The sequence below is a fragment of the Erpetoichthys calabaricus genome, chromosome 1, assembly GCF_900747795.2.
Source record: "Erpetoichthys calabaricus chromosome 1, fErpCal1.3, whole genome shotgun sequence".
Taxonomy (NCBI): domain Eukaryota; kingdom Metazoa; phylum Chordata; class Cladistia; order Polypteriformes; family Polypteridae; genus Erpetoichthys; species Erpetoichthys calabaricus.
Genome location: NC_041394.2, coordinates 178,953,325 through 178,978,336, shown reverse-complemented (window position 1 = coordinate 178,978,336; position 25,012 = coordinate 178,953,325). Strand labels below are relative to the sequence as shown.

Here is a 25,012-nt window from a genome sequence, read left to right as displayed (position 1 = left end):
ATCAGTTCAAGTAACTCATCCCCAGCTACCACTTTCCTGATTTAGACAGAGTAATTAAAATATGCCCAGTTGATGAATCTTAAGTGCTTGCCATGTGCAGACCAAATATGATTAATTTTGCTTCTTAAATATCACACTTGAAAAGTCCATTGAATATAGATTCTGAAAAGCTGATGGTGTTCTCTTAGCATATGAAGTTCAATGGCTGTCCACAGTGAACTCATTTTCAGGAAATTCTTGTATATTTTAAAATTGGCACATGTTCACATTGTCTTCTTGCTGTTGAGCAGATTCTGCATGTCCTGTTGACACCCTGAACAAAACCGAAAGATTCTCTTCTTCTTGTATAAATTATATCACATTAAAATCATGAGTAAGCACTTATGACAAAATGAAAACAATAATTAAAAAGTAATTGCATTCTGTGAACTGACTGACTAAGTATCAGGGAACGGATATATACAGGTATATTAAATAATTTAATTCAACCTTCTCTTTCCATCGTGTTTATTTTAGACAATTCCTTCATGAGTAGAACTTTTCTCAAAGTATTGAAAATCAAAAAATAATCAAATCTTTGTTTACTGTGTAAACTCAGCTTTACCACTTGGCCATTACATACCTTGAGCACAATCCAGCATTCAAGATAAAGCTGTTCATCATTATTTTAGGACTGTCGTTATCTGATTCTAGCATTTTCAAATAAGTAAGACCTGATATGTGCCAGATGTGGGATTATCTGATTGAGGATGTCCTTTTGCACCTTTATTGAATCAATATAAAAATGACAATACAGATTTGAGCCCTTCTGAATAAATAAATAATCACTATATACTATTTAAAAACATACATTGTAGCTATCTTTTGTCTCAAAAACATGACTTTATCTTTATCTTACTTTGTACACTACAGCTCAAGAATACTTTGGAAGAAGGACTTTGTGTTGACCAAGGAGAAGTTCCGGGAAGTGTACCCATACTGCATAGATGTCATTACTATACCCCACAGGTAAGACTACTAAAGGTCAAGGCAAATATAAACTTATTTATTCCTGAATGGGAAATTTAGTAAGTTGTATGCATTACCATTAACAAAAATGATTATGGCAAAAGAAAAACAAAAGTATACAATAAATCAAAAATGAATACACTCACTTAAGCTCAATATTCATTGCAGTTTGTTTTGAACTGTTCATAAGAACATAAGGAAGGTATTGATGTAAAAGCCTTTTGAGCTTATTTCTTGCATTGCTCTGTTCACTGAGTTCAGTGGTTTCACACAACTTTAATGAACTGAAAGTAAATTTCAAACTATTTATACATTATATACCTTAACACACCAACTAATATCACAATAAAACAGAAAAATTTCATTGACTAATATAAACAAATTATTACAAAAATTAAAAGTACTCTGTGAATCAAATTGTCTTATCTATAATATCATCTTCCTGTTCTTCACTGCACTCACTGTCCCGTTTCTAATTAAATGTAAATAAAATAATATTTGCTTGCTAGCGTAGAGTTAATTTTTCAGAATACTGTATGTAAAACAAAAAATAAATTGCAAACAAGATAAGACCAATTTCTGTTTATTTTCTTATCACAGTTTGCCTTAGTCGAAATAATCCATTTAGCAGTTATAAAGTGACTTACTGTTTATTAGGATGTGTCATAAAGTACTGCAGGTAACCGAATAGCACAAGTAACCAGCCAAATCAAACATAATTATCATGCAGAGTTCTTGCTCTGTTTAACTGAGATCTATAAAAAGTGTTTGTGTGATCTGGGGGATGTTCATTAACTCATCTTCAAGTTTGCTAACAGATGACTAAGCATTATTGGCAAATCGTCTAAGCAATCTTCACTCGAACCGTAATAAAAGTGAATGAATCTAGAAAGTAAATGTATGAAATTCTCTCACACTTCATTTTTTTCTCCTACATTCCAAAGATGCATATACTCAGTTAATAGTGTTGGATCCTCAAGCTTGTTAAGAGTTACAGAAAAGGGGTCATTTGCTCAATGTGGAATCTGCATGTACACAATAAGAGGACCCCATAATCTGGACAAGAAAGGTCACTATAGGGAACTGCCAGAATGGTTTAAATCTCCAAATGACAAAAGGGAGACGGAGGAGGAGTGACAGAGAGAGGTCAGATTCTATCATGTGAGTATTATGGCAACAACTAGGATAATACAACAAAGAAACGAAAACATTGACATTATCATGAAAATGCAGAGCGTGACAAAAGCCAGATAAAAAATAAGACGATTACAAAATGTGATAAGGGAGATATTCACAGGGCCCCATACATCATGAAGTGAGTGCCTTGAAAAACAGCTGGTGATCGGTATCTTTTCCTTTTAGACTTGTGACCTGAAAATATAAAGGAATTACACTTTAGCATATATGTCAACCAACTATTGCAGGATTCAATATTTATCTGATCTGGAGATTTATTCACAAACTTGAATGAAATTTTTCTGTGTGATAAGTGTTTGGTTTCTCAATATGAGTGTGGTTTCATAGGATGTGTGGGCTGTTTGTTGGCTTATATCTGGATTAACTTTATGTCAAGTGCCTTCCAACAATATGTTAGCTATATTGACCATAGACATTTTAGGTCATTTATTTTTATCTATTTTTATTAAGAGATTTAGGAAGTGGCTACAAGCTCTCCACAGCCCTAAAACCACTCATCTTTTAGTCCTTTTAAGTGTAAATGCTTTTAGAAAGCTGAACAAAACTTGAAATGCTGCACAGATTCACAAACACACTTGACTCAGGCACCGCCGAGAGTGGCAGCCTTTTCAGCAGCTCTGTGTACGACTTTATTTTTCTACTTATTTATTTTTCTACTTTTATTTTTCTCTTTTTTTATTGATCACTCCTATCACTTTATTTTCGTTCCCTGGACACACTTACTTTTACAATGTGGGCATGGATTTTTACACGCCGAGACTCATCTATTCAAGTACTCAACTTAGAGCGCTGAGAACAAATGCCAGTGCCGGAGTGGTACCCTATTTACCCGACAAGGTAAGAAGGAGGTATCGTGGCAGCAGAGCCGGCACTAAGCAAAAAAATGAAGCGGCTTGCGAGAAAGTGGCGTTTTAAGCCCTCGGTGCCTTCTGTGATTCTGGGAAATGTGAACTCAATCTCAAATAAGATTGATGAACTGGCTGCGCTGGTGAAAAATGTCAGAACCTACAGAGAATGCAGTTTGTTGTGCTTTTGCGAAACATAGCTAACTACCACCATCCCAGATGCTAACGTGGAGCTACCTGGGTTTAGCACAGTTAGAGCGGACAGAGATGCAAGTACCTGCGGGAAGCACAAAGGAGGAGGACTCGCTCTCTATGTTAATACACGGTGGTGTAACTCTGGACATGTTAACGTCAAAGTCTCCACTTGCTGCAGGGACATCGAACTGTTGGCCGTAAGTTTGCGTCCCTATTACTTGCCCAGAGAGTTTGGACACGTTATTGCTGTTATCGTTTACATCCCTCCTCGGGCGGACGTGGAGACAGCGAGTGACATCATCCATTCTGCTGTTGCTAAGTTACAAATGCAGAACCCTGAGGCGCTTGTGCTAATCGCTGGAGACTTTAACCATGTGACGCTGGACAAAACATTACCTGCCTTCTCCCAGTATGTGGACTGTAACACCCGGTGAAATAAGACTATTGATCTACTGTATGCAAACGTTAAAGACGTATACAGTGCCACCCCGCTGCCTGCGCTTGGGAAAGCAGATCATAACCTGGTTCTGCTTCAGCCTCACTACAAACCAAGAGTGAGGGTCCTACCTACAACTACGCGCTCATTCAGGAAGTGGTCCCCGGAGGCAGAGAAGGCTCTAACAGAATACTTTGGAACTACAGACTGGGATATCCTGCAGGGATCACATAATGAGAACATTGACGAGGTTGTTGACTGCACTACTGACTACATCAACTTCTGTTTGGACATTGTAGTTCCACTAAGAACTGTACGCTGCTATGCTAACAACAAGCCATGTATTACAAGTGACATCAAGGGCCTTTTGAACCAAAAGAAAAGGGCTTTTAAAAGCAGTGATCAGCATGAGCTCAAGCGCGTGCAGAAGGAACTCCGAGTCCAGCTCAGGGCAGCGAAGGAGCAGTACAGGAGCTGGAGCAGAAGCTGCAGAATAACAGCATGAAGGAAGTGTGGGATGGGATGAAGATCATCACTGGCTGCAGCTCAAAGCGGGGTGCCACCATCTAGAGAGACGTGAAGAGAGCAAACCAAATGAACAACTTCATTAACAGGTTTGACCACCCTAACCCACTCTCACTCTCACCTCGGAGTACTGCACCCTCCACACATCCTTCTGCTGATACCAGCATAGGAGAGACATCCCCACACATAATTACAACAGCGCAGGTGAGCAGAGAGCTGAGGAGACTTTGTGCCAGCAAAGCAGTGGGTCCAGATGGAGTATCGCCACGACTGCTGAAGGTCTGTGCATCGGAGCTGGGGGGTCCTCTACAGCGCATCTTCAACCTGAGCCTGGAACAGGGGAGAGTCCCGAGGCTTTGGAAAACATCTTGCATCACCCCAGTCCCAAAGGTATCACGTCCTAGTGAGCTAAATGACTTCCGGCCTGTTGCTCTGACATCACATGTCATGAAGACCATGGAGAGGCTGCTGCTTCACCACCTGAGGCCACAGGTTCAACACGCCCTCGACCCTCTGCAGTTTGCATATCAGGAGAAGGTGAGAGCGGAGGATGCCATCATCTATATGCTACATCAATCCCTCTCCCACTTGGACAGAGGCAGTGGTGCTGTAAGAATTATGTTTCTAGACTTCTCTAGCGCCTTCAACACAATCCAACCTCTGCTCCTTAGGAACAAGCTGACAGAGATGGGAGTTTATTCATACCTGGTGGCTTGGATCGTGGATTATCTTAAAGACAGACCTCAGTATGTGCATCTTGGGAACTGCACGTCTGACATTGTAGTCAGCAACACAGGAGCACCACAGGGGACTGTACTTTCTCCGGTCCTGTTCAGCCTATATACATCGGACTTCCAATACAACTCGGAGTCCTGCCATGTGCAAAAGTTCACTGATGACACTGCTATCGTGGGCTGCATCAGGAGTGGGCAGGAGGAGGAGTATAGGGACCTAATCAATGAATTTGTTAAATGGTGCGACTCAAACCACCTACACCTGAACACCAGCAAAACCAAGGAGCTGGTGGTGGATTTTAGGAGGCCCAGACCCCTCATGGACCCCATGATGGACCATCAGAGGTGACTGTGTGCAGATGGTGCAGACCTATAAATATCTGGGAGCGCAGCTGGATGATAAATTAGACTGGACTGCCAATACTGATGCTCTGTGCAAGAAAGGACAGAGCCGGTTATACTTCCTTAGAAGACTGGCGTCCTTCAACATCTGCAATAAGGTGCTGCAGATGTTCTATCAGACGGTTGTGGCGAGTGCCCTCTTCTACGCGGTGGTGTGCTGGGGAGGCAGCATTAAGAAGAAAGACGCCTCACACCTGGACAAACTGGTGAGGAAGGCAGGCTCTATCGTTGGCATGGAGCTGTACAGTTTAACATCTGTGGCAGAGCGACGGGTGCTCAGCAGGCTCCTATCAATTATGGAGAATCCACTGCATCCACTAAATAGTATCATCTCCAGACAGAAGAGCAGCTTCAGCGACAGACTGCTGTCACTGTCCTGCTCCACTGACAGATTGAGGAGATCGTTCCTCTCCCAAACTATGCGACTCTTCAATTCCACCCGCGGGGAGGGGGGTGGGGGTAAACGTTAACATTTAACATTATACAAATTATTGTCTGTTTTTTTACCTGCATTATTATCAATCTTTAATATTGTTTATTGTATCAGTATGCTGCTGCTGGAGAATGTGAATTTCCCCTTGGGATTAATAAAGTATCTATCTATCTATCTATCTATCAGATGCCAACAGACTTACAAAATATTTAGTGGCTGCAATATACACAGCTGATGACCGCAAAGCAACAGGGCTTAACTTTTGTTGCTGCAGCTGCATACTCTTGGAAGATGCCCTTGACGTAATTCCAGTCCAAGTGTGTACTGAAATTCACCTACAAAGAAGATGTTGATTTAAATTTCATGGATGTTGCTTTCTTACCCAGTGATTAAAGGTGTAATGAAAACAACTGGCTCTGCTTACACACCATCCAACTGCTATAAGCTAAATGTATATAGTCAATTACAAAATTCTTAAATATAGCCTTGACTAAGACTTAAATTGTTCACATACTGAAAATGTCATTATAGAATTTAAGGATTAGTTAAGGTATAAAAAGGACTCATTCATATATTAAATAATTTGACACCCTTTCAGTTTCTGAAAATGTATTTTAACCAGCATTTTTTTTTCCCCCACAGAATACATACTATCGTAGGAATGGCGAGCTTTATATTGGAAAAATAAAATCACATAAATACAACAGTAACCGCTGTTTAGTAGATAATGGGAAAAGCAACACCCCAGCTTTACATGACTGCAAAACATCAAAGGAAAAGGGCTTTAACATGCTCTGGGACTTCAAACAGGTACTCTACCCTTCTAATGCTTTTTATTTTATTTTATATCCATGTATGACTAGCAAAAGTATCTTCATAAGTTAGAGTATGTTGTTGCTATAGCTTTATTACTGTATATACTTGAGTGGCAGAAGTTTGGACACAAACATATCATCTGTAGGACAAGCCACGAATGGTCGATCAGGTGAATTTTCGTGTTGAGGCAACAACAGAAATTATGACCAGGAGAGCTGGATTGTGAACTTGTATTTTCTACCTGAAAAATATTAAAATCAGAACCAGATGATAAAAGAGACACAATTGTGGCTGATTAAACTAGCAAAGGTTTTTACCAAAAGTCATAATATACTAAGCCAGTGTTTCTTAAACTTTTTTTCTTGCAACCCAATTTTGCCCTTCTTAGTGTATTTGAGACATAATCCACGAGGACCGTTAGAATGGCGGGGAGATTCTCTGATGAAGTCATCCCAGGAGTGTCAATTAAATTTAATTCCCTGCAGTGACCCATTGGAATCACGTCTCATACTGTATGTAACCCTTTCCCATTGAATACAACAGTGAGCCTGCCCGACCCAAAAGCTGGCAACCAGCAACCCATGTGGCTAACAACTCATAGTTTATGAAACTGTGTACTAAACTATTAATTCCAGCATGCAAACTATTAATTCAAGAAGAAAAACAAGATATTCTAAACCTTTTAGTCTAAAACACAAATCAACTACCAGATGTATTGCCAGAGTTGTTAAAATTGCAGGCCACAGGGACAATGAATAAGAGACCGGGACCTCATGTATAAACAGTGCATATGCACAAAAATGTTGTGTACGCCTGTTTCAACACTCACATCATGATGTATAAAACCTAAACTTGGCGTAAAGACACACACATTTTCACACCAGCTTAATCCCTGGCGTACGCAAGTTCTCTGCTCGGTTTTGCAAACTGGCGGCACCCAGCGTCAAAGCAGTGCTTTTGTTCTAGTGTGGTTTCCCTTTCTTTTTTAGATCCACATCCCTGATGCAGCTTTATTAAATACACTGAAATTAACCGCATATTGTTTATTAGTTTAAGACATCTAATTGTAATGGACCTGTAAAATTAACCGCATATTGTTTATAACTTTAAGGCATCTAATTGTAATTAACCTGTAACAAAATAATAGTCCACGGAATGGCCAAACTATTCCAAATACCATAGTTGCTTTAGCGTTGTTACTCTCAAGTATTTATCCCACTGTATCTGAGTGTGGAATCACAGCTCTACAGCAGCTGATCGGAAAGAGAATTATCGGTATACAGCATCAAGTACACGCTGCCTCAGCCATGCTGTCTATTCAATTGCTCTTATACAACAAATGCTTCAGAGCCTTTCCTGTAGGGACACTCACAGATCAGAAACAGTTTCATCCCAAGAATTATAAACGCACTCAATCAGTCCATCAAGTGCTCCTGGCAGAACGGTTTGTACTTATAAGTACAATTACCTCACTGTAAACTTGCGATACAGTTATAATATTGCACAACCTGAACCATTTTATAAAGCGCATATTTACATATGATGATGATATCATTTTTAAGATGAAATGCAGCAAAATATGATTACTACATTATACAGATAAAATTTTTACATTATTTAAATAATTTATATTGTTAATACTTAAACATGTGAGGACACGGTGGACAGTGGTAGTGACGCGCTGGCGCCCCGTTCAAGGATTGTACCTGCCTAGTGCTGTATGCTTTCTGGGACTAGCACGACCTGGATGGATAGATGGATAGAATAATTAAACATGTACTATGAAGATATTTCAATGTTCCTTAAAAGTTTTGAAGAATCAGCATTCTCAGCTTATAGATGACTTTACATCTATTACAGAGCTGATTGTGTGGTGATTGGGTATTTGGAGAAAGAAAAGGAAGGACAGGAATTGGGGGTTAGTACATTTGAAAGAGACAGTAATGCTGCAATAAATTATTTCATCGAAGGTCGCGCACAGAGCAGCAAGAATCTTGCGGGAGGCAGGAACAATCTCTGGACGGGGCACCAGCTCGTCACTATCACTACGCCACCATGTTCCCATGTTTAATAATATGATTTAATTCCTATCATCATGAAAATTATATCAAGTATACGACTCAGTATTTTAATTATTTAGAGACCTGTAATATCACGAATGTAATGGATTCTGTGTCCTGTCGGAGGAAGAGAAAGCCCGTTTAAGAAGCACATAGTGATTCACACACATAGAGCACATAGAAGATCAAATACAAAACAATGCATTTAACATGCTACTTTAGTTACAATGGGATTTGAGAAACTAGTAAATTAAATTATTTTAAGATGAAGTTTATGATGTTCTACTTTAATGACAAAATAAACTATGTGATTAAAGTGGAAATTTCGAGATTAAAGTTGACATTTCAAGCTTTTTTATCCACAGTGTCCCTATTTTTTTTCTTTTCTCTGTACTCTGGTCTGTGAAAATAACTTCTAATCACAAGGCTAATTAAAGAAATAAATTCCATACATTTAAAAATACCTAAACAAGAAAACAATGAGAAAATACATTAAATGGCAAAACATTTCTAAAACATTTTACTTTACAACACTAATGTCAGATATGTCAAATGGGCAATGACTCACAGAAATATGAAAGAGTCTGTAGACACAAAGCAAAAATCAACAAAATGTCATCATCACTGTGGTAATAGAAGAGAAACAAAACAATAAACAAAAATACATTTCAAAAACCAAATTGAAAAATACTCCAGAATCCAGGAAATTAGTACTAAATGACCAGAACTCATCAGAGGCAGCCTTAGGGGTGTGCGGACTGACCAACCCCATGGGCCAGTTACCAGTAGGTGTGGACTGTATAAACGTGCGCGCGAATTTAATAAAAATAATGTTAACATACACCGGAAATTCTCATTACAGTATTCAGCTAAATTTTTGCAAGATAACACATGGACTTTATCAAATTATAATGATATAATCTATTAGAAAAGGACAATTCATAATTCACAACAAAAGCATGGCCCTGTGTAAAAGGGCTTCTGGGTTATGGTTAGAAGGGAATATTATTGTAATGGAGAACTGAATTACTGAAGTATAAATCTACAGATACTGAAGCAAAGGAAAAGAAGTTCATAGATGAATTCAGTGAATGATTACAGCCAAGATTATCAAAATAGCATAAAGAGGAACCACCTGTCTAGATGTAGTGTTTTTTTAATTTTTATAAATACAGAGGTTATTGAACTGTAGGCTGTAGTGATCATAATATACTTCCTCACGTTTTGTTCTTTTTTCCAGAGTATACAGATAAAAATTGAAACTGTAAAGTTTTATTTCAGAAAGACAAATTCTGAGCAGATGAAGTAAATGTAGATGTGAAGCAACAGCACTATCCACTGCACCTTCCAGGCACAGAACAATTTGTCATAAATATGAGCTGTCTAAGGGCAGAGAAATTGTGAAAAAAACCTTCACAAGTAAGGAGAAGCTTGAGGAGCAAAAGGAATACTACATAGAGAGCAAGTTCATCAAAATGTAGAAGCATTAGGAGATTTAAGAGAACTGCTCAGTAAGATATAGAAGAGTTAAAAAAATAATTTTTTTAATAATAATTGTTTTGTCCAGGTAGAGTAATATAATGCTCTACTTTCCCCTTTTGTATTATTAATAAGTAGCCTTTGTCAAAATGCCTCAAATCTCCCAGACTTACCACTGTTTATAAGTTATTATAGTATATAACTTATCTCCACCTTCCCTCCTACATCTATAACCTCAGGCAATTAGGTGTAGTAAAAGACAAGCAGGAGTTAGGTTACAATTTGAACAATGTATTATTGATAATATTCATAAATAATAACAATATGCAAAGTACATTTGAATATTGGCAACCATACAACCTGATAAATGGTGATGTGTAGTTCAGGCGGCACATATATTTGTTAGTTACTTAAAATGTCTCTAGTTAAGGCATCAGTTTGTGATCAGCTTTCTTCAGAACAGGCTGCATGCCTGTCTCAATATGGCTGCTGAGCTGTGCTCTTCATTGTATTGTCCTTTTCAGTTCATGCATCAGTTTGGTAAGAGAGAGAGAGAGAGTGAGGGAGTGAGCAAATTTATAGATGTTCTGTCCAACTCCTAGAGCCAATAGGATGTCATGGTACTTAAAGGCTTCTTATACAAGCCAGTTCCAAACAGCCATACTTCAGACCAATGGGGGAATAGAACATCTTCACACCTGCCCCCAAAACCATATGTTAAGGTAAAGCTTGGAAGTTAGGCAGCCTGGCTTTCCTATGGGGGTTGAGAGACTTTAGCAGAGAAACACTTGCCAAACTGCTTTCAGGCACTTCTCCTAAATCCTGTCGTAAAATTCAAAGAGACTCAGTCCTGGTGGTGGGGAGGGCTTCTTAAACCATCAAACCATTGCTGTTATTATCAATAATGTAACACTAATATTACATTGCTTTGCCTAAGTTACAAATAAAGACATACAAAATATTTATCAAGTTGTATGCAAAATTTCACATCACAACAATAATTAAGATTAATTAATTCTTTAATTGATTGATTGATTCTTAATAATGCACATGAGACAAGTAAGCAAAAAACTGATCCACAAAGTACAGGACAGACTGATTATTTGTTGTGTAATAGGAAGGGGCCCTCATGGCATCTCTCAGTAAGCACCATGAGCATGGAAAAGGTGCTGTATAAATTAAATTAATTGCTATTTTTATTATTATTATTAGTAGTAGTAATAGTAGTAGTAGCTGCAGTAGTAGTAGTGGTAATAGTAGTAACACAAACACCACCCATAAGTCAAAAAAGTAAACAAAAATGGTGCTCTTAATGAACATAATTATGGTAAAGAATGAACACCAGTGATAAGTGTTCATCAGAAGAAACAAAACAAAATCCTACAGCCTCTGAGGGGCCTGCCTGAATTGTAGTGGAAACATTGACTGTCAGGTAGGGCTGACCGCCTATTTGCCCTTCATATATACCACACAGAATCAGTCCTTCTGATTTTATGCATCACTCTGTCTCACTATTTCTCTCAACTTCCACTTCTTTCCTCTTTCATCCTGCTTCTGTGCTCAACAAACCTCTATGGTCCTTTCCAGTCAGACCATCACAATGGTCATAAGAGGGAACAAAATTGTTCTCCCACCCTTGAAACTTCCACTGATTTTAAAGTAAAAGCTCTCTAAGGCTGTCATCAGGTTAACTGCTCTATAAGTGATGCAGCACAGTCCCAAGATATATCTTCTTCAGAGTCCCACCAATCAGCCAGAAGAAGTTTCCTCACTCTCTTTTCAGTTAGCTCTGCATACTGATGGATCACATTATTTGGTCCATCCATGCCACCTCTATCATACTCATGCTGGTGTCCTTCTAGGTCCTGCTGCATTTGCACAACCCTCTAAAAGTCACCGTATCCCCACACCAATATGTAGACACCCTTTTTTTGAGTGTGTAGCTTTCCCTTCTTCTCTCTCTGCCCCCTCCAAAGGTTTTCTACAGCAGAGAACCATGTCAAGTGCCATCCTGATGGCTAGTCCCTCACAGCCGTTTTAGGTTTACAGCTACCACTTGAAGGTAGCATACAGTGTGGTGAGGGTCATACCAATCACTGTGAAAAGTTAAGACCCTTAAAAGTTGCATGGGTAAATTGAGACAATGAAAACTCAGAGACAACAGTAAATTTGAATTTGAGATTTAAGACAAGTGGAGTCACACAGGAGGAGAAAGGATAAAATAAAGGCTAAATTTGCTCATTTTGCTACTCTTACCATGAAATGAAGATCACTCAAATAATTTTTGTTCTGAATTGTAATTCTTTTGCAGGGACAAGAACTTAAAAACAGGGGAACAAAGAGATGTCTGGAAATTACAAAGCATGACTACTACCATTTAGTTATTCAAGAATGCACGGGACAGGCCTGGAATATGCAGCATGTTATCCATGAGTTTTAGCAAGAGTTGGATTAGTGGAAATAAAATAAAAGTGGTGTTCATGGGTGTGTCTCAGGACAAAAGAAATGACCAAGTTTTCCACACCTCTCATCAGTGACTGTGTTATTGAAAATTACATCTGCCTAGAAAAACATCTAAACACAAATCGAATCAAGAGAGGTACTGCAAATTTAGTGCCATGTTTTATTGTAGTTATCACTGCATTTTCAGGATGAATTGTATAGTTATTTAATTGTACTTTTTCATTTTTAAAAAAGAGAAGGTTAATTGAAAATTTGCCAATGTCCACTGCCTACTGTGCGCATTGGAAGGTGAGATCTGATGACTGCCACCCTTTTGTTTTAATCCTTTTGGGTTAGAAAGGTGGAGAAGTAGGGGGAGAAATACATGAGTTATGAGAGGTGAACTGGCAGAAGATGAGCAAGGATTCTCAGTAACACTTTAGTTTAGATACTGCAAAAATGCATCTATTTCTCATTTACTTTTATGTACCAAGACCTCAACAAAAGTTTCTTTTGGTCTTAACACTTATAAAACATCAGATAGGTTATTCATCTCTGTGCAGAGTGGCATATTTACATAATCGTTAAAATTCCATGTTAATTTAAAGGATTCACAGGTCTTATACTAAATATGTAATATCAAGAGAAATGTGTCTCAGTTAAGCCACATCAGACCACTCCCGTGTGAAATTTTGTTAGTAGGTTGCATTGTAGAAATGAATAAACACTTCACTGATGTTTTGTAAGTGTTATGAAGACCCAAAGAAGTGTTTATTATGTAGTAGTAAATGAATAATAGATGCATTTTTGCAGTACTTAAACTAAAGTGTTACTGGATTCTCATTTATAATCTGTGATGAAGCTCCTTAAATCTACTCTTTAAAAATACTGTATAAGTTGTGCATGCAGCAGAGTTTGATTCTGAGGGAACCCAAGGGTCCTATGGAAGAAATGAGATTCAGTCTCTGTTTAGCCCTTTAAGTCATAAAGGGATTTATCAATCCATGTCTTCACATGGAGAGTAGCATGATAGCAGGAGGCTGAGAAATATCAGATGCTCCATGGACACAATCTCAGAATTGACTTCCATTCCATCTGAACAATACTTATGCTGAGTGGGAATTTTTAGACAGGCCCTTTGTTTGATTGCTCTTTGTTCTACGGAAACAGAACATTACATAGACAGTCCAAACGAGGCCTGCCTTCTTCATGAAAAGTTTTGTAGGGTCTAATCTCTTTTGCAAAGCTGACTTAATTTTGAGACACCTCATAAAGATTTAGTGAAATAGAATCAAATCAATAAAGCTGAATGTGTGTCCATTATACAGTATACATCACACAGCTGAACTTATCTCTGACACATTTGCAAAGATTGTCCATTTGTCCAGGGGAGACCATCATAGCTTGTGTTTTGTTCCCAAATTTAGTTAGGTGCCTTCAGTCTACCCATTGGCAGGTAACCCCTGGTAGTATCTCTAATAATAATAATAATAATTCATTAAGTTTATTTTGCGCTTTTCTCACTACTCAAAGCAGTTTACATAATGAATTTAGAACCACTTCAACCACAACTAATGTGCAGCATCCACCTGGCTGATGTGACAGCAGCCATTATTGCGCCAGTACTGTAGGTTCACCACACATTAGCTACTAGGTGGTGAAGGGGTGAAAGTGAGTTAGCCAGTTAGAGACAGAGGATGATTAGGGATCCAGGTTAACCAAGTCATGGGTAGGCATCCTACTCTTTAGGAAGGATGCCCAGGGATCTTTAATGACCAAAGTGAGTCAGGACCTCAGCTTTATGTGTCATCCAAAGGATGGTACCATTTTTACAACGTAATGTACCTGTCACTGCACTGGGGCATTGGGATCCACATTCAGACTACAGGGTAAGCACCCTCTGTTGCCCTTACCCGTCCTTCCAATACAATATACTGGCTGGGTAAAGATTGATGTTTGGTCCTAGCCAAAATGCCCACCCATGCAGGCTGTCCAACACATAGCATAAGTTCAGATGAATAAAAACAAAACATCTTCCTTCCCACTGACTGAATTCTCACTTTTTTCTCAAAATTGTTTAAAAATTCCAGGGTTAAGTCTCATTCCTCATTGCCAGTTTGCTCTCATTCTATTTGCATGTTAAGTTTGACAGGTTTTCATGACTTTCTCATCTTTTTAATATTTAAAGTTAAATGCTGACTTTGCGCCACTCAGGGACATTCATTGTTTTCTTTACCTTTGTTTAGGGTTATTGTCTGATTACAATGGGAATCATTTGACCAGTAAAGCCACCCACCCATGAAAACGTAACCATACTTTATTCATTTCATTGTTTCCTTCAAGTATCTAAGCACGTACAATGCTAGAAGTATCATGCTCCAACTTAAGGGCGTTGCTACATATGTGATAAGCAATGCTACTTATTCCAAGGCTTCAATTTGATTTTTCTTTATTCTATCAGACAAAAGTGTTTTTCAGTATAGTGTCATCTTACAAAGTTCCAGTTTTTTTCTCTCTCAGGGGCAATATTATCCATCCATCCATCCATTTTCCAACCCGCTGAATCCGAACACAGGGTCACGGGGGTCTGCTGGAGCCAATCCCAGCTAACACAGGGCACAAGGCAGGAAACAATCCCGGGCAGGGTGCCAACCCACTGCAGGACACACACAAACACACCCACACACCAAGCACACACTAAGGCCAATTTAGAATCGCCAATCCACCTAACCTGCATGTCTTTGGAAAGTGGGAGGAAACCGGAGCGCCCGGAGGAAACCCACGCAGACATGGGGAGAACATGCAAACTCCACGCAGGGAGGACCCAGGAATCGAACCCAGGTCCCCAGATCTCCCAACTGCGAGGCAGCAGCGCTACCCACTGCGCCACCGTGCCGCCCGGGGGCAATATTACTACAGAGTAATTCATTATTCCTGATCTGAACCATTGAAATTTAAATTCTCATTAAGGCAGCTTCTTTGAAATGCTGTGAACATGATTCTTCTCAGGCAGTTTTCAAATTTGCAATGATGGAGAAGAGGAGGTGGGTTGGGTGGAACAAGCAGGAAGAATAATTCTGGTGGGCACAGTGTGTTAACGAACTTCTGGAGAATTAGGGTAACCTATTGTGTAGTTATAGACACATACAGTAGGTAGTTATGTAGGTTTATTGTTTCTCAAGTGTTTTACTTTGGTCTAATAAATGTCTTTGTTTTATATAATGTGGCTTCCTTGGCTTCATTTGGGTTCAGGGTCTGCTCAAAGGCATTCCCTCCAGTTCACATAATTTATAAATGTGTTATACAGTTTTAAGAAAGTTCCATGGTCTTCATAGTACAGTGCACGTTTATCAGCAGGACCTTACATACAGAATTCATTGTGGGGATAACACGAAGTTGGCACTGCAAATTTCTGAGAAGACCTTCCTGCCACACTTCTGAAGACTCAAAATTTGTGTTTTACCAGTGACATCAACCCTGCCTCCTGCAGCAAAGCTAAAGTTCTAACAACCTGAAGGAATGAGTTTGTTTCTAGGAGCATGTGTTTATTAGGGTTTTGGTTTCTGCTTTATTTTTTTTTATTTATCATTTTCACATGGGGTTCTGTAATCAACCATTCATGTTTGGATTTTCTGAGGCTCCTGATTATGTTTATGGAAATTCCAATCGCATAAAAAGTTGTCTAATTTACTGGCTGCTTTGTCTGCCATTTTGTATTTCATATTGTTGCCACCATGTTATGTTCCCGTCATCAGGAGCATTTCATGTGTTGTTAGGGGTGTGTTCTTGGAAGTTGTAACCCTTTGGTAATGAAGCAAGGGGATACAATATCATCTAGGAATTTGCTTCCTTATCTGGGTTGTGGAAAAAGAACCCTTTTTCAAATCTCTCTTTTTAAAGGTTTTTAGTTTTTGTTTACGCTGCCAGCCATAAAGCTTTGCAAGGAATGGGGCGGAGTGGTGGCTCTGAGGCTAAGGATCTGTGCTGGTATCCAGAAGGTTGCCGGTTCGAGTCACTGCCAAAGGAGATCCTACTCTGCTGGGCCCTTGCGCAAGACCCTTAACCTGTAATTGCTCCAGGGGTGCTGTACAATGGCTGACCCTGCGCTCTGACCCCAAGGGGTATGTGAAAACTAACAAATTCCTAATACAAGAAATTGTATAAGGCAAAATAAACAACAAAAAAAAGAAGTAGTGATGGATAGCCATATATGTATTTTCCTTCATGTACTACAACAAAAAAATCTACAAAAACTACTACTAGTTTTAAAAAAAAATCATCGTGGCAACAAAGTTTCAATCTTCAGGGTAGACATTGGCCATGTCACACAGCATTTTTTTAAAGCCACGCTTCACGTTGCTGGCGCATCTTTTCTGTTTCTGTTCTGTGCAGTTAGTATGCACTTTTTTCTTCTATCAAAAATACAGAAATGCCTTGTAAATAGTAATAGATCTTTCATTATTATTTTTATTATTTCACAAGATTTTTTCTGACTCTTAGAGTGCATTTTAAGGTTTGTTTTCATCAGAGCTGCACCACTGGGCTAATACTTATGCCTTCCTAATACGGACCCGGCGTGCAACTGCTGACTCTTGAATATCAGTTTGAGCAACTCTATACCTGCAGTTAAAGTATGACTATTGGTGACCCACACAAGACCCACAGAGCCTCAATTGCAATGACCTGTACACTTTGTGACCAGCCTACAGCCAGTCTCAAATGGAGTCATAACTTGGCGCATGACTATATATACAGGGTAGGGCTGGGTGATATGGACCAAAAATCATATCTCGATATTTTTTAGCTGAATGGCAATATACGATATATGTCTCGATATTTTTTCTTCTCATTAAGTAATAATAAAAAGACAGCTCTGAGTCAAAGCCACATGTCTCAAATGTCACAAAGGCACTTTTATTAACATACAACTGTAGATGTATATGAGAAATGGCTCAAAAACAAACTATCGGCATATATTAATTAATAATGCTCCTTGAACAAAATAAAATGATGTTCTTTTCCTGCATAACAAAAGACTCAAGGCTGTGTAATTAAGAAAATGTAAACCGAAAAGATACAGAGCAAAAATCACAAAAGGCAGAGTTGCTCCTTAAAAAATGAGTTTCCACTGAAGTAGAGAGTTCTTTCTTTACCAAAGTGCTTCCTCCTGTGTGTCGTCCTGTACAAACATCTACAACTGTGTGCAAATAACAAAACATGTAACAACTGGAAAAACAAAACAAGTGACAACTTTCTGACAGGCATCATTCATTCCATGTCCTGTAACACACAGAATGAAAACTGTTAAAATCACTTTCATTTTTATGTAAAGAGGCAGATCACTCAAAGGCAAATTAACATCCATCTATGTTTAGTAGGCATGTATAAGATTTAACTACGTGTGTAAACTACAAATGGTTTTAGTTAAACCATTCTGGTAAAATTACCAGCAAATGAGTGAAACAGATATATATTTTTAGACCTTTTCAATCTCAAACACTTCTGACTTTAATATGCATCTCTGTCTCTTCTTAAGTGGGGTGGTGGCTCTGGTGGTAAGGATTTGCTGGTGGTTGCTTGTTCGAATCTCGCAACCGCAGGAACACTTCTTTGGGTACTTGCACAAGACCCTTAACTGCAATTGCTTGCTCCTGGGTATGACGTTAACCTGCATCCAGCCCTGCAAGAGGCCCACCAACTTACAAGGAAAACTTGGGGGTTGATGGCAAAACTGGCACTCCAGCTCTGTAAAAACCTTCATGCAGCTTCACACAGAGTTATGTGGTGCCGAGGCATCACTCATTGCACATTGTACAAAGTGCACACTCCCCTTCCCTTTCCTGTCTCTTTTCAGCTGGGGCTCTCATTCAGTGTCACAATCCTCAGTCTAACACACGCCTGCACATACTCCAATAGGGCTGCTGGTTTATGTAACAAAGTTTCAGTTTCATAAGTGGTAGCTGTATAAGTTTAAACATTTCAAATAGATTATCTTGTGGTCAACAGGCATACTTAGCTCTGTAAATGGTACTATAAAACTTTTTACTTAACTCTTTTAGGGTGGGCAGAGGGTGAAAAAAGCTACAAATGTTGATAAAACTCGCCATTACATTATAGATAAACCCTCTTTGCTTGGAGGACTGTTAGACTCATTGTCTGTGTGTATGTGAGTAGCATAGAGTAAACAACGTCTAGAATGGCATTGACATTTGGTGAGAGAGTGAAACGAATGTGCAAAGCAAAATACTCAGTCGATGACATTTTGCATATATTTTATTATTTTAAACTGGCCCTGTCTCAAACATCTCTCCGTGCCGGTCTGCCCCTCCTGCAGTGGGTTGGGCAGCCTCTGGCTATCCCAGGCCCATTGAGTCTCTGTGGCACAAGAGTATCTTCACGTTTAGGAGGGATTCTGACTTAGAGGTGTTCAGTCATAATCCCCGAGATGGTAGCTTCGCACCATTGGCTCCTCAGCCAAGCACATACACCTAATGTCTGAACCTGCAGTTCCTCTTGTACTGAGCAGGATTGCTATTGTACCATTTCTGTAGGGTAAAACTAACCTGTCTCACGGTGGTCTAAACCCAGCTCTCATTCCCTATTAGTGGGTGAACAATCCAACGCTTGGTAAATTCTGCTTCACAATGATAGGAAATCGACATCGAAGGATCAAAAAGCAACGTCACTATGAACGCTTGGCCGCCACAACCCAGTTAACGTTTTGGTAACTTTTCTGACACCTCCTGGTTGAAATCCAAAAAGCTAGAAGGATTGTGATGTCCTGCATTCATGGTCTGTACTCATACTGAAAATCAAGATCAAGTGAGCTTTTGCCCTCCCTGAGCTCACCTTAGGACACCTGTGTTACGGTGTGACAAGTGTACCGCCCCAGTCAAACTCCCCACCCACCACTGTCCCCAGGTGAGTGAAAAAATGATAAGAATAATGGTATTTTACTGGCAGCCTCCCACTTATTCTACGCCTCTCATGTCTCTTCATAGTGCCAGACTAAAGTCAAGCACAACAGGGTCTTCTTTCCCCACTGATTCTGGCAAGCCCATTCCCTTGCCTGTGGTTTTGCTAGATAGTAGGTAGGGACAGTGGGAATCTTGTTCATCAATTCATGTGCGTCACTAATTAGATGACAAGGCATTTAGCTAGTTAAGAGCTAAGAGAGTCATAGTTACTCCTACCGTTTATCCGTGCTTCATTGAATTTCTTCACTTTGACATTCAGAGCCCTGGGCAGAAATTACATCATGTCAATGCCACTCTTCAGCCCTCAAAATGTTTTGTTTTAACTAAACAGTTGGATTCCTCTGGTCCGCACCAATTCTACACCCTCTCCTCAAGATTTTCACTTTCATTGTGCCACAGGGTTTCGAAAGGGACCCCCCACCTGGGGGAAGGGGGAACCCTCCGACTCGTGCACATGTTAGACTCCTTGGTCTGCGTGTCAAGCCACCTTCTTTCCGGCCCTTCCCTGCCAACCCAGAGCCAGTCACAGTACACTACCACAGAGGAACTGCACTCGGGGAGGGCCAAGCTGGACTGGGCAGAGGTCCCTGGGGGGATGGGGATGGAGGAGGCGGAGGGATCCGCCCCTTTGAACTCGCTCTTCAAAGTTCTTTTCACCTTTCACTTATGGTACTTGTTGGCTATCAGTCTCATGCTGGTATTTAGCCTTCGATGGAATTTACCACCCACTTTGGGCTGCATTCCCAAACAACCCGACTCCGTGGAGACCTGATCCCGGCGTGACAAGGGCAGCAACTGGCCTCATACCATCCATGTGTGAAGCTTTGATCAGAAGAGACATTGGCCCCCTGCTCAACGCTGGGAAAATAGTCTCCTGAATGCCACATTTCATGTGCCTGGGTAGGGGCAGGTGGGGATTCATCGCTGGGCTCTTCCCTCTTCTCTTGCTGTTACTGAGGGAATCCTAATTAGTTTATTCTCATCTGTCTAGTAATATGCTTAAGTTCAGTGGGTTGTCATGTCTGAGCTGAGTCCCAGGAGGACAGCTGCACTACCAACAGTGGAGCGCAGGTGCACAGGCACACCCATTTCAGGACTGCACTGGTTCTTGCTTCCAGGGGCCTGGGAGGGCACACATCCCCGCCAAGGTGGTGGGGTACCGGTCTGATGCCCTTTCTACGACCATCAACCAGCCCCTTCTCTGCCAGGTGAATCGGGGGAACATTGCCACCCCCCATGGGACGGGACAGCACTCGGCAGCCATGCACCATGGGTCTGCTCTTAGGGGGACGAAAGGCCCTGGGTCCCTGTGAACTCCCCAAGCACGCTAACAACAAGCAGTGCCAATTGATCAGAAAGGTGACCGTCAGACAATCATGGCCCCAGGAGTGACCTGAGGCCGCAAGGTGCATTCAAAGTGTCAATGATCAATGTGTCCTGCAATTCATATTAGATCTCGGAGCTAGCCGCATCCTTCATCGACGCACAAGCCAGGTGATCCACCACCAAGAGTAGTTTCTCTCATGTCTCTGGCTATCAAGTCACTGGTCCGCGGGTCCGCACTCAGGCAGAGAGGGGAGGCACAATGGGTCATTGAACCACGTCTCCGAAGCAGACAGGTAGGTGCTTGGGTAACTACCCGGCTCACAAGAGATGGCATCTAGTGACCGCCCTGGCTCACATGGGACAAGAGGTCTTGGCACCCAGGAGGATAGTGCCTATCACCTAGGTCTCTCCAGGCCACGTTTCAGCCTGCACCCCGGGAAGGACCCCCCACGTAGGCAGGGGGAGTCGTGCACAGAAACTTGACAAGGAGGGCACTCTCAGTAGATGCCCTCCCCTGGCCCCCACCCTCTGTAGTGGGAGAGGCAGGCCCAAAGCAGTTTAAGGGAGGGAGAGACAGGGTCGTGTGGCCTCACTCTCCATGGAACCCCCAGTGGGAGGCAATCAGTAATGATCCTTCCACAGGTCAATCTTATTATGACTTTTACTTCCTCTATATAGTCAAGTTTGATTGTCTTCTTGATGCTTCACCAGTGGCTGCAAGTGACCACGGCAAGGCCAATCTGAGGACCTCACTAAACCATCCATCGGTAGAGGCGACGAGCATTATGTACACAGGGAAGGGATTTAATCAGTGCAAGTCTATGACCGACACTTATTGGGAATTCCTCTTTTGTGGGGAACAATTTCAATCCCCTCTCACCATCACAAATGGGGTTCAACAGTTTACCCACACCTCTCAGTGCTGGGTAGACACACGTTGAAACATGTTGGAATGAGCCACGGACATCTAAGGACATCAAAGACCAGTTATTGCTCAATCTCATATGGCTGAAAGGCACTTGACCCTCTAAGAAGTTGGATGCCAAACGCTCTGGGGTCGAGTGACTATTTAGCAGGAGAGAATCTTGTTCATTATGCGAATTAATCATACAAATCCACCAACAAAGAACGGCCAAGCAACATCACCCACAGAATCGAGAAAGAGTCTCTCTTAATCATTGTCCCAGTTCAGGAAACCCACAAAACAGAAGCGGAGTCCTATTCCATTATTCCCAGTTGCAGGATTCGGGAGGGGGGGGCCTGCTTGGAACACTGTAATTTTTTCAAAGTAACTGCTTCAGACCCCGTGGGACACTCATCCAAGAGCATTGAGGGGGCACCGAGAGGCAGGGGATGGGACAGGCAGCAGCTTGCCTCACAGTGCAACGCCAGCTCGGTCCTATGATCCAACTACGAGCTTTTTCACTACAACAATTTTAATTTACACTATTGAAACTGAAATTACCACAGCTGCTGGCACCAGACTGGCCCTCTAATGTATCCCCGTGCAAGGATTTTAAATCTGATCATTTCAGTTACAGGGTCTCGAAAGAGTTCTACATTGTTATGTTTTGTCACTACCTCCCTGAGCTAGCAGTGGGTAATTTGCATGCCTCCTGCCTTCCTTGGATGTTGTAGCCATTTCTCAAAGGTCCATGTACAATGTCTGAAGGGTCAGACCCGGGTCCTCACCTGCCCGACAACTTTGCCACTGCCCGGGAAGATGGAAGAGTCAGGAAGTAGGAGGAGAGTTCCCGGAAGTGAGAGAATCAAAAAAAAATTCCAAGTCCCCTTGTGTCAAAACTTAGACCTTCCTCTGGCCACCACTGTAGATATATCTCCTCAGTCTATCAGTGGAGCAGGACAATGACAGCAGTCTGTCGCTGAAGCTGCTCCTCTGTCTGGAGATGATGCTGTTCAGTGGATGCAGTGGATTCTCCATGATTGACAGACGCCTGCTCAGCGGCCATCGCTCCGCCACAGATGTCAAACTGTCCAGCTCCATGCCTACAATAGAGCCTGCCTTCCTCACCAGTTTGTCCAGGCGTGAGGCGTCCCTCTTCTTTATGCTGCCTCCCCAGCACACCACTGCGTAGAAGAGGGTGCTCACCACAACCATTTGATAGAACATCTGCAGCAACTTATTGCAGATGTTGAAAGACGCCAGCCTGGTAAGAAAGTAATCGGCTCTGTCCTCTCTTGCACAGAGCATCAGTATTGGCAGTCCACTCCAGTTTATCATTCAGCTGCACTCCCAGGTATTTATAGGTCTGTACCCTCTGCACACAGTCACTTCTGATAATCATGGGGTCCATGAGGGGCCTGGGCCTCCTAAAATCCACCACCAGCTCTTTGGTTTTGCTGGTGTTCAGTTGTAGGTGGCACCATTTAACAAAGTCCTTGATTAGCTTCCTATACTTCTCCTCCTGCCGACCCACGATAGCAATGTCATTAGCGAACTTTTGCATGTGGCAGGACTCTGAGTTGTATTGGAAGTCTGATGTATATAGGCTGAACAGAACCAGAGAAAGTACAGTACCCTGCGGCGCTCCTGTGTTGCTGACCACAATGTCGGACCTGCAGTTCCCGAGACGCACATACTGAGGTCTGTCTGTAAGATAGTTCATGATCCATGCCACCAGGTATGAATCTACTCCCATCTCTGTCAGCTTGTCCCTAAGGAGCAGAGATTGGATAGTTTTGAAGGCACTAGAAAAGTCCAGAAACATAATTCTTACAGCACCACTGCCTCTGTCCAAGTGGGAGAGGAATCGGTGTAGCATGTAGATGATGGCACTTTTTTTCCCTGGTATGCGAACTGCAGAGGGTCGAGGGTGTGGCGGACCTGTGGCCTCAGGTGGTGAAGCAGCAGCCGCTCCATGGTCTTCATCACACGTGACGTCAGAGCACCAGGCCTGAAGTCATTCAGCTCACTAGGACATGATACCTTTGGGACTGGGGTGATGCAAGGTGTTTTCCAAAGCCTCGGGACTCTCCCCTGTTCCAGGCTCAGGTTGAAGATGCACTGTAGAGGACTCCCCAGCTCCAACGCACAGGCCTTCAACAGTCGTGGCGATACTCCATCTGGACCCACTGCTTTGCTGGCATGAAGACTCCTCAGCTCTCTGCTTACCTGGGCTGCTGTAATTGTGGGTGGGGGGAAACTCTCTCCTATGCTGGTATCAGCAGAAGGATGGGTGGATGATGCAGTACTCTGAGGTGAGACTGAGAGTGGGTTAGGGTGGTCAAACCTACTACTAAAAAAGTTGTTCATCAGGTTTGCTTTCTCCCTGTCTCTCTCGATGGAGGCACCCCGCTTCGAGCTGCAGCCAGTGATGATCTTCATCCCATCCCACACTTCCTTCATGCTGTTATTCTGCAGCTTTTACTCCAGTTTTCTCCTGTACTGCTCCTTTGCCACCCTGAGCTGGACTCGGAGTTACTTCTGCACGTGCTTGAGCTCATGCTGATCACCGCCTTTAAAAGCCCTTTTCTTCTGGTTCAAAAGGCCCTTGATGTCACTTGTAATCCATGGCTTGTTGTTATCATAGCAGCATACTGTTCTTACTGGAACTACAATGTCCATACAGAAGTTGGTGTAGTCAGCAGTGCAGTCAACAACCTCCTCAATGTTCTCACAATGTGACCCCTGCAGGATATCCCAGTCCATAGTTCCAAAGCATTTTCTCCGTGCCTGCTCTGCCTCAGGGGACCAATTCCTGAATGAGCGTGTGGTTGTAGGTAGCTCCCTCACTCTTGGTTTGTAGTGAGGGTGAAGCAGAACCAGGTTATGATCTGCTTTCCCAAGCGCAGACAGAGGGGTGGCGCTGTATGCATCTTTAACTTTTACATACAGTAGGTCAATAATCCTATTTTCCCGGGTGTTACAATCCACATACTGGGAGAAGGCAGGTAATGTTTTGTCCAGCGTCACATGGTTAAACTCTCCAGAGATTAGCACAAGCGCCTCGGGGTGCTGTGTTTGTAGTTTAGCAACAGCGGAGTGGATGATGTCACCCGCTATCTCCACGTCCGCGCTAGGAGGGATGTAAACAATAACAACAACGACGTGTCCAAACTCTCTGGGCAAGTAATAGGGATGCAGACTTACAGCCAACAGTTCAATGTCCCTGCAGC

The 25,012-nt window shown here is 41.7% G+C and overlaps 1 protein-coding gene and 1 pseudogene across 4 annotated transcripts in view; one reads left to right on the top strand and one right to left on the bottom strand.

Annotated features, from left to right (window-relative positions):
- The window catches only part of LOC114657406 (probable polypeptide N-acetylgalactosaminyltransferase 8), a 526,476-nt gene that overhangs the window by 84,391 nt on the left and 417,073 nt on the right, over positions 1 to 25,012 (top strand). The gene's annotated exons all lie outside the window — the stretch shown is intronic.
- LOC114669450 (uncharacterized) lies at positions 20,910 to 21,063 on the bottom strand (annotated as a pseudogene).